Genomic DNA, 19,973 nt, shown 5'->3' on the forward strand with positions numbered 1-19,973 from the left:
TGGACCTTCATTACTTATGTATTTTCAACGGTAGAGTTTCTGCACTCCATAGATTAAGGTGTGGAGCTCTGCTGTTCCTCATGATTTAATGCAAAGTACTACTGTTTTATGTTCAATTCAACTTATTCCGCTTCTAAGATATCCATTCGCACCCAAGAACATGATGAATGTGATGATTATGTGACGCTCATCATCATTCTCACTTATGAACGCGTGCCTGACAAACACTTCCGTTCTACATGCAAACAAGCTAGAATGAATATCTCTTAGATATCTAATACAGAGGACCGAGTCCAAGATATTAGAATCTTTGTGGTATAAGTTAGAACCCATGGATGGCCATTCATGAGATCCAAAAAGTCTAAACCTTGTATGTGGTATTCCGAGTAGGATCTGGGAAGGGATGGCTGTGACGAACTTCAAACTCACGAGTGCTGGGCGTAGTGACAGACGCAAAAGGAGAGTGAATCCTATTCCAGTATGATCGAGAACCTCCAGATGATTAGCCGTGCCGTGACAGAGCATTTGGACCTTTTTCACAGAGAGGATGGGATGTAGCCATTGACAACGGTGATGCCTTACAAAAAGCTTGCCATGGAAAGGAGTAGGAAGGATTGGATGAAGACAGCAGGAAAACAGAGGCTCAGAGGAACGAAAGCATCTCTATACGCTTATCTGAAATTCTCACCAATGAATTACATAAGTATTTCTATCTTTATTTTTTGTTTATTTATTATTATTATTCGAAAACTCCATAACCATTGGATATCCGCCTGACTGAGATTTACAAGGTGACCATAGCTTGCTTCAAGCCGACAATCTCCGTGGGATCGACCCTTACTCACGTAAGGTTTTATTACTTGGACGACCCAGTGCACTTGCTGGTTAGTTGTATCGAAGTTGTGACAAATCATGAATTAAGATTAGAGCACCAAGTTCTTGGAGCCATTACCATGGATCACAATTTCGTGCACCAAGTTTTTGGCGCCGTTGCCGGGGATTGTTCGAGTTTGGACAACTGACGGTTCATCTTGTTGCTCAGATTTGGTAATTTTCTTTTTGTTTTATTTTCAAAAATATTTCTTCAAAAATCTTTCAAGAAATTTTTTTTTCCTTTTGTTTTCGAAAATTATTCAAAATTTTTAAGAATGAATTCTAGAGTTTCATGGTAATATGTTGAAGCCTGGCTGGCTGTAAAGCCATATCCAAATTCTTTTGGATTGAGGCTTCCACTTGTCTACATAAAAGGCATGTATATGAAGTTGGATGAAGTATCAGCTGTTATGTGCCTGATTTGTATCTTCTAAAGCTTGGCTGGCTAGTGAGCCATGTCTAACCCTCAGATTGGAGCTTTAGACTACGAGTGCAAGATTCCTGGAATTCATATTAAAAATTTTGAAATCCTTATTTTTCTCTTTCAAATAATTTTCGAAAAATACAAAAAAATTTATAAAATCATAAAAATAAAAAATATTTTATGTTTCTTGTTTGAATCTTGAGTCAATTTTTAAGTTTGGTGTCAATTGCATTTTCTTTTCTAAAAAATTTATGCATTTTCGAAAATTCATGCATTCATAGTGTTCTTCATGATCTTCAAGTTGTTCTTGGCCAGTCTTCTTGTTTGATCTTCATATTTTTGTGTTTTGTGTTTTTTCTTGTTTTTCATATGCATTCTTGCATTCTTAGTGTCTATGCATGAAAAATTTCTAAGTTTGGTGTCTTGCATGTTTTTTTTTTCTTGAAAATTTTTCAAAAATAAGTTCTTGATGTTCATCTTGACATTCAAAGTGTTCTTGGTGTTCATCTTGACATTCATAGTGTTCTTGCATGCATCATGTGTTTTGATTCATAATTTTCATATTGTGAGTCATTTTTTTTCTTTTTCTCTTTCATCATTAAAAAAATTCAAAAATCAAAAAAATATCTTTCCTTTTTTCTCTCATACATTTCGAAAATTTGGATTGACTTTTTCAAAAATTTTTAAAATTCAATTGTTTCTTATGAGTCAAATCAAATTTTCAATTTAAAAATCTTATCTTTATCAAAATCTTTTTCAAAAATTAAATCTTTTTTATTTTTCTTATTTATTTTCGAAAATTTTAAAAATATTTTTTTTTAAATTCTTTTTCTTAATTTTACATCGAATTTTCGAAAATATCATCAACAATTAATGTTTTGATTCAAAAATTTCAAGTTTGTTACTTACTTGTTAAGAAAGATTCAAACTTTAAGTTCTAGAATCATATCTTGTGATTTCTTGTGAATCAAGTCATTAATTGTGATTTTAAAAATCAAATCTTTTTCAAAACTAATTTCAATCATATCTTTTCAAAAATATCTTTTTATCTTATCTTTTTAAAATATCTTTTCTAACTTCTTATTTTCTTATCTTTTAAAAATTTGATTTTCAAAATTTGTTTCAACTAACTAATTAACTTTTTGTTTGTTTCTTATCTCTTTCAAAACTACCTAACTAACTTTCCCTCTCTAATTTTCGAAAATACCCTCCTCTTTTTCAAAAATTATTTTTAATTAATTAATTGTTTTCAATTTTTGATTTTAATTTTATTTCATTCCTAATTTTCGAAAATTACTAACTTTTTTCAAAAACTATTTTCAAAATTTAACTTTAAATTTTAATTTTTAATTTTCGAAATTCCCTCTTCCTCATCTCCTTCTATTTAATTATTCATCTACTAACACTTCTCTTCACCCAAAATTCGAACCCCCTCTTCTCCTCTGAGTTCGAATTCTTCTCCTCTACATTCTTATTCTTCTTTTCTTCTACTCACACAAGGGAACCTCTATACTGTGGTAAAGAGGATCCCCAGTATCTTTAGTCCTCTTCTTTTTCACATGAGCAGGAGCAAGGACAAGAACATTCTTGTTGAAGCAGATCCTGAACCTGAAAGGACTCTAAAAAGGAAACTAAGAGAAGCTAAAATACAACAATCCAGAGACAACCTTACAGGAATTTTCGAACAGGAAGAGGAGATGGCAGCTGAAAATAATAATAATGCAAGGAGGATGCTTGGTGACTTTACTGCACCTAATTCCAATTTACATGGAAGAAGCATCTCCATTCCTGCCATTGGAGCAAACAATTTTGAGCTTAAGCCTCAATTAGTTTCTCTGATGCAACAAAACTGCAAGTTTCATGGACTTCCATCTGAAGATCCTTTTTAGTTCTTGATTGAATTCTTGTAGATCTGTGATACTGTTAAGACTAATGGAGTAGATCCTGAAGTCTACAGGCTTATGCTTTTCCCGTTTGCCGTAAGAGACAGAGCTAGAATATGGTTGGACTCTCAACCTAAGGATAGCCTGAACTCTTGGGATAAGCTGGTCAAGGCTTTCTTAGCCAAGTTCTTTCCTCCTCAAAAGCTGAGTAAGCTTAGAGTGGATGTTCAAACCTTCAGACAGAAAGAAGGTGAATCCCTCTATGAAGCTTGGGAGAGATACAAGGAACTGACCAAAAAGTGTCCTTCCGACATGCTTTCAGAATGGACCATCCTGGATATATTCTATGATGGTCTGTCTGAATTAGCTAAAATGTCATTGGATACTTCTGCAGGTGGATCCATTCACCTAAAGAAAACGCCTGCAGAAGCTCAAGAACTTATTGACATGGTTGCTAACAACCAATTTATGTACACTTCTGAGAGGAATCCTGTAAGTAATGGGACGCCTCAGAAGAAGGGAGTTCTTGAAATTGATACTCTGAATGTCATATTGGCTCAGAATAAAATATTGACTCAACAAGTCAATATGATTTCTCAGAGTCTGAATGGAATGCAAGCTGCATCCAACAGTACTCAAGAGGCATCTTCTGAAGAAGAAGCTTATGATCCTGAGAACCCTACAATAGCAGAGGTAAATTATATAGGTGAACCCTATGGAAACACTTATAATCCCTCATGGAGAAATCACCCAAATCTCTCATGGAAGGATCAACAAAAGCCTCAACAAGGCTTTAATAATGGTGGAAGAAACAGGTTTAGCAAGAGCAAGCCTTTTCCATCATCCACTCAGCAACAGACAGAGAACTTTGAACAAAATACTTCTAATTTAGCAAACTTAGTCTCTGATCTATCTAAGGCCACTCTGAGTTTCATGAATGAAATAAGGTCCTCCATTAGAAATTTGGAGGTACAAGTGGGCCAGCTGAGTAAGAAGATCACTGATACCCCTCCTAGTACCCTCACAAGCAATACAGAAGAAAATCCAAAAGGAGAGTGCAAGGCCATTGATATGGCCGAATCCAAGGAGGAAGGGGAGGACGTGAATCCCAAGGAGGAAGACCTCCTGGGACGTCCAGTGATCAACAAGGAGTGTCCCTCTGAGGAACCAAAGGAATCTGAGACTCATCTAGAGACCATAGAGATTCCATTGAACCTCCTTATGCCATTCATGAGCTATGATGAGTATTTGATAAACCACTATTTTATGGTTTATCTTGTACTCAATTGAGTGATTTTTATTAACTCTTTACCCACTTATTCATACTATTTGCATGGTTTTATATTTCCTTCCTAATTATGTGCTTTGATTGAAAATATGCTTCTTTGATCTTATATTTGCTTATTATTAATCCTCTCTTATCACCATTAGATGCCTTGATATGTGTGTTAAGTGTTTTCAGATATTATAGGGAAGGAATGACTTGGAGGATGGAAAGGAAGCATGCAAAAGTGGAAGGAATACAAGAAGATGAAGAAGTTGCTAAACTGTCCAGCCTGACCTCTTCGCACTCAAACGGCTATAACTTTAGCTACAGAGGTCCAAACGATGCGGTTCTAGTTTCGTTGGAAAGCTAACGTCCGGGGCTTCGATTTGATATATAATATACCATAGTTGCCCTGACAATAGGCGACGGGACCGCGTGCTCCATGCGGCCGTGTCGCAGTGACGGAAATCAGCGCATTTAAATTCTTCTCCAGCAAATTCCGGGCTGTTTTCGACCTAGTTTGCGGCCCAGAAAACACAGATTAGAGGCTATAAAGTGGTGGAATGCATCCATTCATAAAAAGGGTTCTAACATTCACAATTTTAGGAGTAGATGTAGTTTTTAGAGAGAGGGGTTCTCTCCTCTCTCTTAGGATTCTTTTCACTTCATGATTATTTCATCTTTTGCCATCACAGGTTCAATGTTTTTTTATTTCTTTTCTCAATTTTGTTTATGACTCTCTATGTTTAGATTGATTTTCTATTTAATATATTTTGAGGTATTTCAGACTTATGATTGCTCCTTTTTATTATATAAATAATTTAGATTTTTCTCTTTTGGCTTTGGTTGAGACATTGGTAACTCTTGAGTTATCAAACTCATTGTTGATTGAAAATTGGAATTCTTCAAGAATTACTTCGAGATCCAATAACTCTAACTTTTTCCAAGAAAAGACTGGGACTTGAGGATTCGAATTAATTTGTTCACTTAACTTACCTTCATAGTTAGAGGTTAATAAGGTGGGGGAAGAATCCAATTCTCATCACAATTGATAAGGATAACTAGGATAAGACTTCCAGTTCTTCACACTTTGCCAAGAGTTTATTTTATTATTATTATTTTATTTTATTTGTCATATAACATATTCCCACCTTACTTCCTAAACCCCAATTTACAAACTCATAACCAATAATAAGAACATACCTCCCTGCAATTCCTTGAGAAGACGACCCGAGGTTTGAATACTCGGTTAACAATTTTAAAGGGGTTTGTTACTTGTGACACCAAAAAACGTTTGTACGAAGGGATTTCTGTCGGTTTAGAGACTATATCTACAACGCGACTGTTTTTATGACATTCTTTACTGGCAAAAATCCTAACGTCAAAATGGCGCCGTTGCCGGGGAATTGCTAATGTGTGCCTTATTATTGGTTATTGTAAATATTTTTTTGATTTTTTCTTGTTTATTTGTTTTTATTTTTGCTTTTCCATAAATTAAGAGGTTATTTGTTTTTATTTAGTTATTAAAAAAATTTTTCAAAAATTTGTTCTTAGTGTTTATCTTGATCTTCAAGTTGTTCTTCACGTTCATCTTGACCTTCAAGCTGTTCTTAGTTGTTTTCTTCGTTTTGATCTAAAAATTTGAAATTTGGTGTCATTTTATTGTTTTTCTCTTTCCTCATTAAATTCAAAAATATTTTTAATTAATTTTTTTCGAAAAAAATTTCAGATTTTTATTTTTAAAATTTTTATCTTATCTTATCTTATTTCAAAAATTTAAATAACCTTTTAATTCAAATTTATTTTTATTTTCATTTTTAATTTTTATTTTGCTACTATGAACTCTCACCCCTTTGGCTATGAGTCTGGTTACAATAATATTGCAGGAAGAAGAAATTACAATGAGAACAGGCATCAAGGTTGGAACAATCAAAGATGGGAGGAGCCACAAGGACCACCTCATGGCAACAACTACCTCCAGTGGACTATCAACAACCACCACCATATGCCTATGAACCCTTTCCTCAACATGACTTTGGACCACCATACTCACAATCCCCTTTCCACCATTCACCTCCATATGACCCTAACCCACATCCACCATACCAACCACCTTATGAACCAAATGAACCATACATAGATCCACCCCAAACCTCCATGGAGAAAGCACTTGCCAATCTAAACTCTACTATACAAGCTCTCGTCACCCAAATCAGACCACCAAATACCTTCAACAATCAACCCTCAAGCTCTAGTGCACTTCCTTTTCAACCACAGAATGATCTCTCCATCCCATCACCACCATCCATGGAAGAGTACCCACATCCATCAATCCAAGAGCAACATGATCCCAATGATGCTATTGACATGGAACAAGAGAGAAGGGATCATCTTCACGAATCCATACTTCATAAGGAGCTAGAGGAGGCCCTAAAGGTGAAGGTAGTAAATACCCTTGAAGATGAAAGAACAATTGAAAGGAGTTGTCATGGAAAGCAATTCATCAAGGATGAGTACGATTTTATATTAAAACTACTGGACAAAGCAGTAATTATTAAAGAGGAAAAAGTGGTTGAAGACTTGCGAGATGCTGAACCTCCATGGGAAAGTCAAGACATAGAGCCTCCTTCTAAGACGGTTGCATTTGATGTTGAGGAGGGTGTACAACCTCCAAGGCATACCCTGGTTGAAGACTTGGAAGAGGTTGAAATTGAAGAAGCTTACAAGGAGGTGGAAGTTGTCAGAGAAGAGCACAAGGGAGTGGAGCTTGCAATTTCATTAAAAATACCTCCCCCTAAGTTACCATCATCCTTTACAACATTCAAGTGGATAAAATTCATATCCCTTAGCTTTCTAATCCCACTTGAATATGGGCTACTGGAGACGAATGGTCAACTTAGAGCTCTTTGTGGCATTAAGAGTAAGAGGAAGATGGTCAGTGGTAAGAATTATCCTGCAAGGTTCATTATGGTTGGAAGCTTTAAGCTTAAACACAAGGGTTGGTGTAAAGCTCAACTGAATGGGTCTAGGAAGTTGTTTGGCAGCTTTAGTGAGAATTCAGATTGCTTGCTTCCCGGATGAAATCATGATAATCAACACAAAGACAGGTGTAAAAGCAAGATTTGGGATCTTGGAATCTGCTCTGACATTTGTCACCCCGGGAGCCTAAGAATCTGTTTGAAGCTTCTTAAGGGCTTTACATGCTTAGTTTGGGACCCCGGAGGTTACTGGAGATACAAACATTGGTGGGGATTCCTGGATCAGTACAAGCACAAGCCACCATAGCAGGAAGCTCATCAAATATCCAACTTAAGGACTCTAACTAAAAGTGCTAGGTGGGAGACAACCCACCATGGTATAATCATTCCTTTCTCAATTTTAATTTTATTTAGTTTTGTTTATTTTTGAATTTTATTTTATTTTGTTATATTGAACCTGGAGTTTTGCATCACATTCATATTAACATTGCATTCTGCATTTTTTTTCAGATTATTATAAAAAAAAATACGCACACGACGCGGTAGCGTCGCTAACGCGTCCGCGTCACCAGTGCAATGGGAAGAAAAGAAAATGAACAGAAAGTTTCGCAGGAGCAGGGCTGGAGGCGTGCCAATGGCACAAATTACCCCACGCGACCGCGTCATATGGGAATAATGGCCTCCCACGCGACCGCGTGCCCCACGCGGCCGCGTGACCAAGATTTCGACGTCAAAAGGGTGCATGGCCGAAAGTTGAGCTGGAATTGGGCTGGACCCGTGCTAGTAGCACAAGCCCTGCCACGCGAACGCGTCACCAACGCGTCTGCGTCATATTGGAAATAAGGCCATCTGCGCAATCGCGTCGACCACGCGACCGCGTCACCCTGGATTTTGGCAATACTAAGTTTTGAACAGAGAGTTGTGGGACCGCGAGGCTGCACTCGCGCCACTAGCACAAATCAAGTCACGCGATCGCGTGCCCCACGCGTCCGCGTCACCTGACCTTATTGCGCACCACGCGACCGCGTCGCCAGCGTCGCACAACCTATCCAGATTAGTGCCAATTTTCTTATCTTTTCTTTTCTAATCCTAATTTCTCCCTTCTCTCTCCTTTCTCACTTTCTTTTTCTACTTCTCATTCTTTTTCACTTTCATTTTATTTTATTTAATTTATTTGCATACTCTCATTCATTGCATTTTTTTATTTTTTCTAAATTTATTATTGGTGTTCAAATGTTCTTATTCAACTGTTACATCTTTTCTGGTATTTTCTTGGTGCTTCGTAACTTGTTTTATTCTGATTGGGTAATATTATTTAAATCAATGCTAATTTTTATATTACTGATATTCCTTTTGCATTGACATGAATTTACATTGTCTTTCATTACCCACCTTTTTCCCCATGGTTGCAAATTTTGCACCACTGGTATGCCATGGCTTCTATTGTTTTCTCCCGTACATGTTGAAGCTTCCATGTAAATGAGACCCTTATCATTTGGCATTAACCCATCTATACTTCTTTTATTTTCTTATCTCTATTTCTGGGTTACTCTTCTTCCCTTTTTCTTTCAGGATGGCCACCCGGAAGGGAACCGGAAGACGTTTACATGGGGAGACAGACAAGTCCATCTGCACAATCCTTCGAGAAAAGCAACAGTTGAAACAACCCGTCCACCTGCACATCTCAGTATGCACCGAGGACGGTGCAATCTTTAAGTGTGGGGAGGTCGATACCGATCTCCATGGGTTAGTACTTTCCTGTCTCAAACACCAATATTTTATTTTCTTTCTTAATTGTTACATTTGCATATTTAATTGCATGTTTATTTGATTTTATGCATTTAGTTACTACTTGGTTGAAGTAATATTTTCTTTTTCAAGAAATTTTTATAATATTTCACTAATTTAAATTGAAAAAAAAATTTTTTTTGTGTTAAACTTGTTTGGAAGTTATATTTGGAACATGTTTTTTTTTGAGCTAAAGAACACACAACTTGTGAGATTTGAGCTTATTTATATGGTTACATTATTTAACCATAAATATTTTATTCCTGTGTGTTCCCTTTTCTATGATTGTAATCTTTACTTTGTTCCATTCTATATGTCCAATATTTAGTGTATTTACATGCTTGCATATGATTGAGGCCATTGTTTGATTTTAGCTCACTTATCCTAAAATTAGCCTACCTTTTACATCACCCTTGTTAGCCCCCTTGAGCTTTTAAACCCCTTCTGTTTTATAACCACATTACTAGCCTTAAGCAAAAAAACAAAATAAGAATCCCAAGTTGAATCCTTGGTTAGCTTAAGATAGATATTGTGTAAAATTTAAGTGTAGGGAATTTTATGGGAACATGGGATGTTATGAAAAAGTAGGGAATTAAATTGAATAAGTTATTTGAAAATTTGGGAAGCATGCTCATGTGAAATCAAAATAACTAAATTACCATGTGCATTGAAAAAAAATATATTAAGTAATTAAATAAGGGGATACAAAACAAAGAAAAAAAAAGAGAATAAAAGAAAAATGAAAAAAATATATTACCCCAAATGCAAAATAAAAAGAATCAATGCACATGGGACAAAATTCGAAAATAAGTTTGATACATGAGCATGTAATACAAGTGGGAAAAATTTGGGGTAGTTAGGTAAAGTATTTTAAAATTGTATAAAGTATGTATATGTTAGGTGAGATCTTAGACTAGTCAAGGATTCAATTTGTTAGCTCACTTAGCCTTATATATATATATATATATATATATATATATATATATATATATATATATATATATATGTATATATATATCCTTACCCTTACCTTAGCCCCATTACAACCTTGAAAAGACCTCATGATATTTGCATTGGTATACTAAATTTTGTTGATTGGTTAGATGAAGAACAAAGTTTTAGAAAGCATGATTAGAGAAGACTAGAGTGAATTACCCTATACACTTGAGAGATTAGAGTGATATACACTTCCAGTGAGGGTTCAATGCTTAAATTCTATGTTCCCTGCTTTCATGAGCTGTCTTCTTACAAGTTCACTTGCTTTTTATTGTATGATTTGAATTAGTGGAAATTAGTTTGTATTTGTCTTGGAGAACTTATTTACTCTTAACCAAGTAAGTCAAAGCATTTAGTATGTAGTTGCATTCATAGGTTGCATTTCATACCATTCCTCTTTATCTTTATAGCTTCTCTTGAGCTTAGCATGAGGACATGCTAGTGTTTAAGTGTGGGGAGGTTGATAAACCACTATTTTATGGTTTATCTTGTACTCAATTGAGTGGTTTTTATTAACTCTTTACCCACTTATTCATACTATTTGCATGGTTTTATATTTCCTTCCTAATTATGTGTTTTGATTGAAAACATGCTTCTTTGATCTTATATTTGCTTATTATTAATCCTCTCTTATCACCATTAGATGCCTTGATATGTGTGTTAAGTGTTTTCAGAGATTATAGGGCAGGAATGGCTTGGAGGATGGAAAGGAAGCATGCAAAAGTGGAAGGAATACAAGAAGTTGGAGAAATTGCTAAGCTGTCCAGCCTGACCTCTTCGTACTCAAACGGCTATAACTTTAGCTACAGAGGTCCAAATGACGCGGTTCCAGTTGTGTTGGAAAGATAATGTCCGGAGCTTCAATTTGATATATAATATGCTATAGTTCCTCTGAAGCTAGGCAACGCGATCGCATGATCCATGTGGCCGCGTCGCAGTGACGGAAATCCAGCGTGGCAAAATTCGAAACCAGCAAATTCTGTACTATTTTTGACCAAGTTTGCGGCCCAAAAAACACAGATTAGAGGCTATAAAGTGGGGGAATACATCCATTCATAAAAAGGCATTCATATTCACAATTTTTGGAGTAGATGTAGCTTTTAGAGAGAGAGGTTCTCTCCTCTCTCTTAGGATTTAGAATTAGGATTCTTTTCACTTCATAATTATTTCATCTTTTGCCATCACAGGTTCAATGTTCTTTTATTTCTTTTCTCAATTTTGTTTATGACTCTCTATGTTTAGATTGATTTTCTATTTAATATATTTTCAGGTATTTCAGACTTATGATTGCTCCTTTTTATTATATAAATAATTTGGATTTTTCTCTTTTGGCTTTGGTTGAGACATTGGTAACTCTTGAGTTATCAAACTCATTGTTGATTGAAAATTAGAATTCTTCAAGAATTACTTCGAGATCCAATAACTCTAACTTTTCCCAAGGAAAGACTGGGACTTGAGGATTCGAATTAATTTGTCCACTTAACTTACCTTCATAGTTAGAGGTTAATAAGGTGGGGGAAGAATCCAATTCTCATCACAATTGATAAAGATAACTAGGATAAGACTTCCAGTTCTTCACACTTTGCCAAGAGTTTAGTTTATTATTATTATTTTATTTTATTTGTCATATAACATATTCCCACCTTACTTCCTAAACCCCAATTTACAAACTCATAACCAATAATAAGAACATACCTCCTTGCAATTCCTTGAGAAGACGACCCGAGGTTTGAATACTCGGTTAACAATTTTAAAGGGGTTTGTTACTTGTGACAACCAAAAAACATTTGTACGAAGGGATTTCTGTCGGTTTAGAGACTATATCTACAACGCGACTGTTTTTATGACATTCTTTACTGGCAAAAATCCTAACGTCAGTATTCCTCTTCTGAAGAGAATGAGGATGTTACTGAAGAGCAAGTTGCCAAGTTCCTTGGTGAAATCATAAAGCTGAATGCCAATTTATTTGGTAAAGAGACTTGGGGAGATGAACCTCCCCTGTTCACCAATGAACTAAATGCATTGGATCAACTGAGATTGCCTCAGAAGAAACAGGATCCTGGAAAGTTCCTAATACCTTATACCATACGCACCATGACCTTTGAGAAGGCTCTATGTGACCTTGGGTCAGGAATAAACCTCATGCCACTCTCTATAATGGAGAAACTGGGAATCTTTGAGGTGCAAGCTGCTAGAATCTCATTAGAGATGGCAGACAATTCAAGAAAAGAGGCTTATGGACAGGTAGAGGACGTGTTAGTAAAGGTTGAAGGCCTTTACATCCATGCTGATTTCATAATCCTGGATATTGGGAAGGATGATGATGAATCCATCATTCTTGGAAGACCCTTCCTAGCCACAGCAAGAGCTGTGATTGATGTAGACAGAGGTGAACTAGTCCTTCAATTGAATGAGGACTCCCTTATGTTTAAAACTCAAGGTCATCCTTCTGTAAACATGGAAAAGAGGCACAGTAAGCTTCTCTCAGTACAGAGTCAACTAAAGCCCCCACAGTCAAACTCTAAGTTTGGTGTTGGGAGTCTATAAAATTGACCTGATCACCTGTGTGGCTCCATGAGAGCCCACTGTTAAGCTATTGACATTAAAGAAGCGCTTGTTGGGAGGTAACCCAATTTTTATTTATCTAATTTTATTTTTATTTTTATTGTTCTTTCATGTTTTATTAGGTTCATGATCATGTGGAGTCACAAAATAAATAGAAAAATCAAAAACAGCAGAAGAAAAATCACACCCTGGAGGAAGGGCTTACTAGCGTTTAAACGCCAGTAAGGAGCATCTGGCTGGCGTTCAACGCCAGAACAGAGCATGGATCTGGCGTTGAACACCCAAAACAAGCAGCATCCTGGCGTTCAGACGCCAGAAATGCACACTGAGGAAAGCTGGCGCTGAACGCCAGAAACAAGCATAGAACTGGCGTTCAACGCCAGAAACATGCTGCATTTGGGCGCTGAACGCCCAAAACAAGCATGAATTCGGCATTTAAACGCCAGAATTGCATGCAAAGGCATTTTACATGCCTAATTGGTGCAGGGATGTAAATCTTTAACACCTCAGGATCTGTGGACCCCACAGGATCATCTCAGCATCTGTGGACCCCACAGGATCCCCACCTACCTCCACTCAATCTCTTCCTTCTTCTCAATGTTCATCCTCTCTTCTCAATAAACACCTTTCCCCAAAACCCTTCACCGATCACATCAAGCTCTTTTCCCTACTACCCATTCACCACTCACATCCATCCACTCTTCCCCATAAACCTACCTCATAAACCCCACCTACCTTCAAAATTCAAAATCACTTTCCCATCCAAACCCTCCCCATATGGCCGAACTTTAACCCCTCTCCCTTCACTATATAAACCTCTCCATTCTTCTTCATTTTCACACAACACAACCCTCTCTTCCTCTTCTTGGCCGAAACACAACCTCTCTCCCTCTCTTCCATTTCTTCTTCTTCTTCATCTCTTCTTTCTTCTCTTGCTCGAGGGCGAGCAATATTCTAAGTTTGGTGTGGTAAAAGCATAAGCTTTTTGTTTTTTCATTGCCATTGATGGCACCTAAGACCAGAGAATCCTCTAGAAAAGGGAAAGGGAAGACAAAAGCTTCCACCTCCGAGTCATGGGAGATGGAAAGATTCATCTCCAAAGCCCATCAAGACCACTTCTATGATGTTGTGGCCAAGAAGAAGGTGATCCCCGAGGTCCCTTTCAAACTCAAGAGAAATGAGTATCCAGAAATCTGACATGAAATCCAAAGAAGAGGTTGGGAAGTTCTAACAAAACCCATCCAACAAGTCAGAATTCTAATGGTTCAAGAGTTCTATGCTACTGCATGGATCACTAGGAACCATGATCGGGGGAATTACTTAGATTTTAGTCTGGAAAATGTGAGGTTGGCGTTCAACTTGCCAATGATGGAAGAGAACGCACGCCCCTACACAAGGAGAGTCAACTTTAATCAAAGGTTGGACCAAGTCCTTATGGACATATGTGTGGAAGGAGCTCAATGGAAGATTGACTCAAAAGGCAAATTGGTTCAACTGAAAAGACTGGACCTTGAGCCTGTAGCTAGAGGATGGTTGGAGTTCATTCAACGCTCAATTATTCCCACTAGCAACCGGTCTGAAGTTACTATAGACCGGGCCATCATGATCCATAGCATCATGATTGGAGAAGAGGTGGAGGTTCATAAGATTATGCCTCAAGAACTTTACAAGGTGGCTGACAAGTCCTCCACTATGGCAAGGTTAGCTTTTTTTCACCTCATTTGCCATCTATGCAACTCGGCTGGGATTGACATAGAGGGAGATATCGTCATTGATGAGGACAAGCCCATCACTAAGAAAATGATGGAGCAAACAAGAGAGCCCATTCATGGATCTCAAGAGACGCATGAAGAAGCTCATCACCAAGAAATCCCTGAGATGCCTCAAGGGATGCACTTTCCTCTACAGAACTTTTGGGAGCAAATCAACACCTCCCTAGGAGAACTGAGTTCCAACATGGGACAACTAAGGGTGGAACATCAAGAACACTCAATCATCTTCCATGAAATTAGAGAAGATCAAAGAGCTATGAGGGAGGAGCAACAAAGACAAGGAAGAGACATAGAAGAGCTCAAGGACATCATTGGTTCCTTAAGAAGAAAACGCCACCATCACTAAGGTGGACTCATTCCTTGTTATTAAATTTTCTGTTTTTTGTTTTCTTATGTTAAATGTTTATCTATGTTTGTGTCTTTATTACATGATCATTAGTGTCTAAGTGTCTATGCCTTGAAGTAGTGAATATGAATCCATCACCTCTCTTGAATGAAAAATGTTTTTAATTCAAAAGAACAAGAAGTACATGAGTTTCGAATTTATCCTTGAACTTAGTTTAATTATATTGATGTGGTGACAATACTTTTTATTTTCTGAATGAATGCTTGAACAGTGCATATGTCTTTTGAAGTTGTTGTTTATGAATGTTAAATATGTTGGCTCTTAAAAGAATGATAAAAAAGGAGACATGTTATTTGATAATCTGAAAAATCATAAAATTGATTCTTGAAGTAAGAAAAAGCAGTGAATACAAAAGCTTGCAGAAAAAAAAAAAGAAAAAAAATGGCGAAAAAAAATAGAAAAAGAAAAAGCAAGTAGAAAAAGCCAAAAGCTCTTAAAACCAAAAGGCAAGAGTAAAAAGCCAATAACCCTTAAAACCAAAAGGCAAGGGTAAATAAAAAGGATCCCAAGGCTTTGAGCATCAGTGGATAGGAGGGCCTAAAGGAATAAAATCCTGGCCTAAGCGGCTAAACCAAGCTGTCCCTAACCATGTGCTTGTGGCGTGAAGGTGTCAAGTGAAAACTTGAGACTGAGCGGTTAAAGTCAAGGTCCAAAGCAAAAAAAAGAGTGTGCTTAAGAACCCTGGACACCTCTAATTGGGGACTTTAGCAAAGCTGAGTCACAATCTGAAAAGGTTCACCCAGTTATGTGTCTGTGGCATTTATGTATCCGGTGGTAATACTGAAAAACAAAGTGCTTAGGGCCACGGCCAAGACTCATAAAGTAGTTGTGCTCAAGAATCAACATACTGAACTAGGAGAATCAATAACACTATCTGAACTCTGAGTTCCTATAGATGCCAATCATTCTGAACTTCAATAGATAAGGTGAGATGCCAAAACTATTCAAGAGGCAAAAAGCTACAAGTCTCGCTCATCTGATTGGAGCTATGTTTCATTGATAGTTTGGAATTTATAGTATATTCTCTTCTTTTTATCTTATTTGATTTTCAGTTGCTTGGGGACAAGCAACAATTTAAGTTTGGTGTTGTGATGAGCAGATAATTTATACGCTTTTTGGCATTGTTTTTAGTAGGATCTAGTTACTTTTAGGGATGTTTTTATTAGTTTTTATGTTAAATTCATATTTCTGGACTTTACTATGAGTTTGTGTGTTTTTCTGTGATTTCAGGTATTTTCTGGCTGAAATTGAGGGACTTGAGCAAAAATCAGATTCAGAGGTTGAAGAAGGACTGCTGATGCTGTTGGATTCTGACCTCACTGCACTCAAAGTGGATTTTCTGGAGCTACAGAACTCCAAATGGCGCGCTCTCAATGGCGTTGGAAAGTAGACATCCAGGGCTTTCCAGCAATATATAATAGTCTATACTTTGCCCAGGTTTACACGATGCAACAGGTCGTTGAACGCCAGTTCTACGCTGCAGTCTGGAGTTAAACGCCAGAAACATATCACGAACCAGAGTTGAACGCCAAAAACAAGTTACAACTTGGCGTTCAACTCCAAAAGAAGCCTCTGCACGTGTAAACTTTAAGCTCAGCCCAAGCACACACCAAGTGGGCCCCGAAAGTGGATTTCTACATCATTTACTTACTTCTGTAAACCCTAGTAACTAGTTCAGTATAAATAGGACTTTTTACTATTGTATTTACATCTTATGATCTTTTGGATTATCTTTTGATCTATTGATCACGTTTGGGGGCTGGCCATTCGGCCATGCCTGGACCTTCATTACTTATGTATTTTCAACGGTAGAGTTTCTGCACTCCATAGATTAAGGTGTGGAGCTCTGCTGTTCCTCATGATTTAATGCAAAGTTCTACTGTTTTATGTTCAACTCAACTTATTCCACTTCTAAGATATCCATTCGCACCCAAGAACATGATGAATGTGATGATTATGTGACACTCATCATCATTCTCACTTATGAACGCGTGCCTGACAAACACTTCCGTTCTACATGAAAACAAGCTAGAATGAATATCTCTTAGATATCTAATACAGAGGACTGAGTCCAAGATATTAGAATCTTCGTGGTATAAGTTAGAACCCATGGATGGCCATTCCTGAGATCCAGAAAGTCTAAACCTTGTCTGTGGTATTCCGAGTAGGATCTGGGAAGGGATGGCTGTGACAAACTTCAAACTCACGAGTGTTGGGCGTAGTGACAGACGCAAAAGGAGAGTGAATCCTATTCCAGTATGATCGAGAACCTCCAGATGATTAGCCGTGCCGTGACAGAGCATTTGGACCTTTTTCACAGAGAGGATGGAATGTAGCCATTGACAACGGTGATGCCTTACAGAAAGCTTGCCATGGAAAGGAGTAGGAAGGATTGGATGAAGACAGCAGGAAAGCAGAGGCTCAGAGGAACGAAAGCATCTCTATACACTTATCTGAAATTCTCACCAATGAATTACATAAGTATTTCTATCTTTATTTTCTGTTTATTTATTATTATTATTTGAAAACTCCATAACCATTGGATATCCGCCTGACTGAGATTTACAAGGTGAACATAGCTTGCTTCAAGCCGACAATCTCCGTGGGATCGACCCTTACTCACGTAAGGTTTTATTACTTGGACGACCCAGTGCACTTGCTGGTTAGTTGTATCGAAGTTATGACGAATCATGAATTAAGATTAGAGCACCAAGTTCTTGGAGCCATTACCAGGGATCACAATTTCGTGCACCAGCAGTAGCGTGTGATGGAAGAGGCGGCGGTGAGGCAGCAGACGCAACTTCAGCTGGGCGGCGAGTTCGGTGACGGATCAGCAGCAGGGCGCAGCTCCCTCTCTTCCTTCTCAGCTCTCTGTCACTCTCTCCCTCGGCCCTCTCTCTCTGCTCTCTATTTTGCTACTGAATGTTACGCTGAAGGAAGGTTGGAAGTGGGTGGGGTGCGGCTGTGGTGAGGGGGCTAGGGTTAGGGTTTCTTAATTTAGGAATTAGGGTTTCTGATTCAATTTGGGAATTTAGGTTTAGGAATTAGGGATTTTATAAAGTAATATGGATAGATATGAATAGATATTTTGATAAAATTGGAGGGTAGGATAATTTCAAAATCAAATATACTCTATTAAAAATATTTAGGAACATTATTTATCATCATATTGCTAAGTTCAATCAATTATTTCTAATTTAAAATAAAAAATAAATATATTAATCACATTTTTATAAAATATGGTTTAGCTCAATATTAGTTATTCAAATTAAAGGATATAACTTTTCTTTATTTTTCTATCTCCGAAACTTTAATTTCAATTTATAAAATAACTAATTATGATAAAAATTGTACATAAATATTAATTGACTTAAACTTAAAGTATTTATAAATATCAATCTAATCATTTCTAATAAAATAATTTCTAAGAGTTCAAATTAATAACTTAATTCATTCAAAATAGAATTTATTTAAATTAAATTATACAATTCTTCTATTTTTTCAATTATCAAAATTATAATTTCAATTATACAAAATATCTAATAAAGATTATATAAAAATTCTAATTAATTTAAACTTCAATTATCATGAAACTCCATTTAATTACCTTTAGCAAAAGATTTTTCTTAAAATAAATCACATATAACTAATTATTTGATTTTTAAAAACTAGGGTTGTTACACAGGGTACCTGGCTGGGCGTTTAACGCCCAAAAGGTAGCATTTTGGGCGTTAAACGCCAGAATGGATGCCATTCTGGGCGTTTAACGCCAGGATGACATAAGAGGGAAGATTTTGTTTTTAATTCAAATTTTTTTCAATTTTTCATAATTCTTCAAAATCAAATCTTTTTCAAATCATATCTTTTCAATCATATCTTTTCAAAATCAATTTCTTTTCAATTTTTTTTATTTATTACTATTTTCGAAAATCCTTGCTACAATTAATAATTTAATTCAAAATTTTCTAGTTGTTACTTGCCTATTAAGAAAGGATCAAAAGTTTTAATTCTAGAATCATATCTTCTAATTTCTTGTTAGTCAAGTAATCAACTTTAATTTTAAAACTTTCTCTTTTTAATTTGATTTTCAATCATATCTTCTCAATCATATCTTTTCAATCACATATTTTTCAAAATTAAGTTTCAATCATATCTTTTTGATTTCTAATTTCAAAATCTTTTTCAAAAATCACTTAATTTCTTTCCCAATCTTAATTTTCGAAAATCCTTTACCAAATTTTCAAAATTTCTTTTAATTATTTCAAAATATTTTACTTTAATTTCGAAAATTCTTCCCCTCTTCTCACATCCTTCTATTTAAGGGACTAACACACCTCCTCAAGGTGCAATTCGAACTCTATCCTTCTTGATAAGTTCGAATTCTCTTCTATCTACCTTCTCCTTTTATTCTTCTTTTCCTCTGACACCTCAAGAAATCTCTATACTGTGACATAGAGGATTTCATACTTTCTTCTTCTCTCTTTCATATGAGCAGGAGTAAGGACAAAGACATTCTGGTTGAGGCTGATCCTGAACCCGAAAGGACCTTGAAGAGAAAGCTGAGAGAAGCTAAAGTACAACTCTCTGTAGAGGACCTAACAGAGCTTTTTAAACAAGAAGAAGCCATGGCAGCTGAAAACACCAACAATGCAAGGAAGGTGCTTGGTGACTTTACTGCACCTACTCCTGACTTCTATGGGAGAAGCATCTCTATCCCTGCCATTGGAGCAAACAATTTTGAGCTTAAGCCTCAATTAGTTTCTCTAATGCAACAAAATTGCAAGTTTCATGAACTTCCATTGGAAGATCCTCATCAATTCTTAGCTGAATTCTTGCAAATCTGTGACACTGTCAAGACTAATGGGGTTGATCCCGAGGTCTACAAGCTTATGCTTTTTCCCTTTGCTGTAAGAGACAGAGCTAGGACATGGTTGGACTCACAACCTAAAGAAAGCCTGAACTCTTGGGAAAAGCTAGTTAATGCCTTCTAGGCAAAGTTTTTTCTACCTAAAAAATTGAGT

The 19,973-nt window shown here is 36.6% G+C and overlaps 1 non-coding gene across 1 annotated transcript; it reads right to left on the bottom strand.

Moving 5' to 3' along the window:
- Positions 1 to 3,390: 3,390 nt before the first annotated feature.
- Positions 3,391 to 3,498, bottom strand: LOC112731876 (small nucleolar RNA R71). The gene has a single exon (XR_003167629.1). It is a non-coding gene; the product is annotated as a small nucleolar RNA R71 (small nucleolar RNA).
- Positions 3,499 to 19,973: the final 16,475 nt, after the last annotated feature.

The sequence above is a fragment of the Arachis hypogaea genome, chromosome 12 (genome assembly GCF_003086295.3).
Source record: "Arachis hypogaea cultivar Tifrunner chromosome 12, arahy.Tifrunner.gnm2.J5K5, whole genome shotgun sequence".
In the NCBI taxonomy this organism is placed as follows: Eukaryota; Viridiplantae; Streptophyta; class Magnoliopsida; order Fabales; family Fabaceae; genus Arachis; species Arachis hypogaea.